The sequence below is a fragment of the Xenopus laevis genome, chromosome 9_10S (genome assembly GCF_017654675.1).
Source record: "Xenopus laevis strain J_2021 chromosome 9_10S, Xenopus_laevis_v10.1, whole genome shotgun sequence".
NCBI classification, from domain to species: Eukaryota; Metazoa; Chordata; class Amphibia; order Anura; family Pipidae; genus Xenopus; species Xenopus laevis.
In genome coordinates, this window is record NC_054388.1 from 91,013,091 (window position 1) to 91,017,580 (window position 4,490).

A 4,490-nucleotide genomic window follows, 5' to 3' on the forward strand; every position below is an offset into this window, starting at 1 on the left:
ATAGTTGCCGTTATAAGCATGAGTGCTCTTTATGTTCAGGAGGACACCCTGCTTTTCGTTGTGCAAAGAGATTTAGCCATTCAGGGAAAGTTAATCCAAAGGAACAGCACCAAAAGAGCGACAACGCCAGTGAAGTTGTTCGCAATGTTGCCCTACTTAAGGGTTTACCCAAGCCAGCAGAAAGCAGCAATAATTGAATCGGGATTTAAGCATGGATTTACAATTCCTTCGGATAATTCAAAATTCTTCCCAGTTGTAGTAGATAATTTGAAATCAGCCAAAAAATATCCGGAAGTGGTAAGGGAGAAATTGCTTAAGGAATTGTCTTGTAATAGAATTGCTGGTCCTTTTGTTGACATTCCATTGCTTGACATGAGAATTTCTCCTTTAGGAGTAGTCCCTAAAAAAGAAGCGGGTTCTTTTAGGTTAATCCATCATTTATCATTTCCTATTGGTTTGTCGGTCAATGATGGCATATCCCGTGAGTTATGTTCAGTGGAATACACTTCTTTTGACAAAGCAGTAGATTTACTTTGGCTTTGTGGAAAAGGAGCGCAATTGGCAAAAAGTGATATTCAGTCTGCTTTCAGATTACTGCCCATTCATCCAGATTGTTACTTTCTTTTAGGTTTCCATTTTGAAGGATATTATTACTATGACAAGTGTTTACCCATGGGCTGTGCTGTTTCTTGCAATTATTTTGAACTGTTTGCTAACTTTTTGGAGTGGTCAGTTAAGTTTGAAACTGGTTCCGAATTTATTTTACATTACTTGGATGATTTTTTATTTGTTGGACCAACTGGTACAGACACCTGCAACATTCTTTTGAATACCTTTTTGCTATTATCTAAAAAATTTGGGATACCTATAGCTTTAGATAAGACGGTTAAACCAGTTCAGGTATTACAGTTTTTAGGGATTGAGATTGATTCTAACAACATGGAATTCAGATTACCAGAAGTTAAATTGGTCAAATTGAAAAGTTTGCTTTCAGCTGCTTTAACGGCTAAGAAGCTTACCTTAAAGCATATTCAGTCGCTGGTAGGGCATTTAAATTTTGCGACTAGGATAATCCCAATTGGTAGGGTTTTCAACAAGAGGCTCATACAATTGACGATAGGTGTGAGTAACCCTAGTTGGCATATTCGTATCCCGAATGCTGTCAAAGAGGATTTGATCATTTGGCAGCAGTTTTTACAGCATTTTAATGGTAGAACCTGCTGGCAAGATAATTTTGTTGACAATTCTGCATTGCATCTTTATTCGGATGCAGCAGCATCAACAGGTTTTGGTGTAGTGTTTAAACAACATTGGTGTTATGCAGCTTGGCCCGATTTTTGGAGTCAAACGGAATTGATTAGAAATTTGGTTTTACTTGAATTATTCCCAATATTGGTGGCATTGGAAATTTGGGGACATTTGCTAACAAATAAAAGGATTATTTTACATTGTGACAACATGGGTGTAGTTCAAGTAATAAATACTTTATCTGCAAAATCTCCACCAGTTGTTAATATATTACGCCAAATAGTTTTTAGAGCTTTCAAACATAACATATGGTTAAAGGCGAAACATGTTCCTGGTTGTCAGAATTCAATGGCAGATGCTTTGTCTCGTTTTCAGCTCGCTCTATTCAGTCAGCTGGCGGGAGAGATCGATCCGGAAAGTTGCAATTGCCCGAATTATCTGTGGAATTTTGTAACAACAAGTTAGAAGAATTTATTTCTCAGTCGCTTGCTGAGAAAACTTGGCAGGATTATTTACATACATGGCAAAATTGGTTACAGCAAAAGGCGAAAAGGGGGAATGTCTGTGGAGATTTGGATCTTCTACTTTTGATAATGTTGGAGCACAATGAAGCTCGACATTCGGTAGCATACGTTAAAAAGCAGCTGGCCGGCATTTCCTTCTTTTTGAGACTTTTTGGCCAATATGATTTTACTAAAGCGGCAGTTGTCAAACAATTTGTTAAAGGTTGGCATATGCGTTAAAGTGTAGCGGATAAGAGGAAGCCAATAACTTTGAATTTGTTGAGCAAATTGTTGATGGCTTTAGACTTAGTATGCTTATCGATTTATGAGGCTAGTTTGTTCAAATTAATCTTCCTCTTAATGTTTTTTGCGGCATTGAGGGTGGGTGAAGCTGTTAGTTTTTCAAAAACAAAACCGGGAGGTTTACATTGTAGCGATGTTGTTCTGATCGGGGACAAGTTGAGGGTTTTGATTAGGAAATCTAAAACTGACCAGTTGGGGAAAGGGTCTCTACTATGGATAGGTTCTTTTGATTGTTTAAACTTGTGCCCAGTCAGAGCTTATGTGAGTTTCCTTGCCATTAGACCTAATGTGGATGCCCCTTTTTTCATACATATTGATGGCTCACCAGTTACCAAATTTCAACTGGAGCAAGTTCTAAAACGCTGTTTACAAAAATTGAACATTGAACATAATGCTTATAAGTCTCATTCTTTTCGTATTGGGGCAGCTACACAGGCGTCTTTATTGGGTTTTGGCGAAGATTTTATCAAAAGGCTCGGGCGCTGGGATTCAAAGAGATATCAATCCTATCTTAGGCCAAATCTTATTGACGAGTGTTAATTTATTTATTTATTTCAGGTGCAAAACAGTTCCTCGTTTGGATCATTGGTCACTCTTTCATTTATTGGGCCAAAAGGCGAGCGTTGCAGAGGCGTTATGGACTTAATTTAGGTTTTTCAGATAGCAAAGTTAGAATTCATTGGCTGGGTTTGAGAGGTGCTGTTTGGAACGATATTTGGCAATTATTCTCTTTAATGTTACACAAATGGGGAAGACCTGACATTTTAATTGTTCATTTGGGAGGTAACGATGTGGGCAATACAAAGATTTTAGACCTCACCAGACAGATAAAGAAAGATTTAGTGATGTTGCATTTTAATTTGCCTCATGCTATTATTGTCTGGTCAGAGATAATCTCTAGGCTGCAGTGGATTCAGCAGCCTAACTTGAAGGCTCTGGAACGTTGCAAGAAAAAGTTGAATTTTGGGATTTGTAAATTTATGAAATCCTTGAATTTGTTGACATACAGGCACGAGGAGCTGGAATTAGGTGGAGATGGCTTGCGCAGATGGGATGGTATTCATCTTACAGATATTGGCAACGATATTTTTAATGTTGGTTTGCAAAATGCTGTTGAAAAAGCAATGTTTAAATGGGAATGTGCCAATTACACATTTTCTGGCTAAAAGTGAATTGGCGTGGAGGAAAATTTTATTTCTGTATTAAATAGTTCCTGGCCAAAAAACATTAAAGGCGGAACTATTGTGGATAGGCTGCTCAATGATGTAATTGGGCTGGCTAAAGAATTGAAAATGATATTGATATTACATGATATGTTTCGAAGTTTGCCAATAAAATCTGCTGCGGCCTTTCTCCAACCTAAAAGTTGTTATGTGTATTATTAAAATTTGTTTAAATATGTTTTCTGCAATATAGCATGCCATTCCCATGTGTGGCTTAAGTTTGTTTAAAACTTAACAGCCGGCATGGGAAGGTTGCTGGAAAAGAAGGGGTTAATTGTATACTTACCGGGTTAGTTCCGGCTTGTTTGAAGGTCCAACGGTGCTTCTGTAAAAGAAAATGATATGATTGGTCGGTGTCAGTCATGTGACCTAGACGGAAGGATATAAAAAGCCGAGTCGCCGCTAACTTACCATCAGTCGGCGAAAGACCGGTGAGGAAGGAGCATCGTCGGTATGCTGTCCAGGTTTGCACCCACCCACCCACCCTGTTGTTTGTGATTTTTAAAATAAAAAAGACAAAAAAAAAAAAAAAAAAAAAAAAAAGAAAGAAAATAATATATATATAGAATGATGACTAATGATAATATAAGTTATTGTCGCAGCTGGAGGAAAATTTTATTTCTGTATTAAATAGTTCCTGGCCAAAAAACATTAAAGGCGGAACTATTGTGGATAGGCTGCTCAATGATGTAATTGGGCTGGCTAAAGAATTGAAAATGATATTGATATTACATGATATGTTTCGAAGTTTGCCAATAAAATCTGCTGCGGCCTTTCTCCAACCTAAAAGTTGTTATGTGTATTATTAAAATTTGTTTAAATATGTTTTCTGCAATATAGCATGCCATTCCCATGTTTAAGGGGCACCATTTGCCATTATACTATCTGTGGAAATGAGCTTTACTGTTCATATGTTGCCTTTATAGCTTCCTCTTAACATGAGAGTTTCCTCTGCTTGTTTTCTTGGACAGATCAATAGACATCATAGCTTTATCTTGTTGTTCTTTGGATGTTACCGTTACTCTTTATCCATCAGATGGCTCCATGGGGCAAATTCACTAACCTGCGGAAATTCAACAGCGACGGCTTCGGTCACATCCTCACACTTCGCCAGGCGACAATTCACCAGGACAACACTAATTCACTAAAATGCGAAGTTGCGTCCAGGGCGCCGAATGATGACGAAGTTTCTCTACTTTGGCAAGCAAAGTGA

General features: G+C 37.9%; 1 long non-coding RNA gene across 1 annotated transcript; it reads right to left on the reverse strand.

Moving 5' to 3' along the window:
- Nucleotides 1-920: 920 nt before the first annotated feature.
- LOC121399100 lies at nucleotides 921-3,743 on the reverse strand. Its single transcript, XR_005964750.1, has 3 exons — nucleotides 3,689-3,743; nucleotides 3,564-3,602; nucleotides 921-1,686 (listed from the first exon to the last, which is right to left on the reverse strand). It is a non-coding gene; the product is annotated as an uncharacterized LOC121399100 (long non-coding RNA).
- Nucleotides 3,744-4,490: the final 747 nt, after the last annotated feature.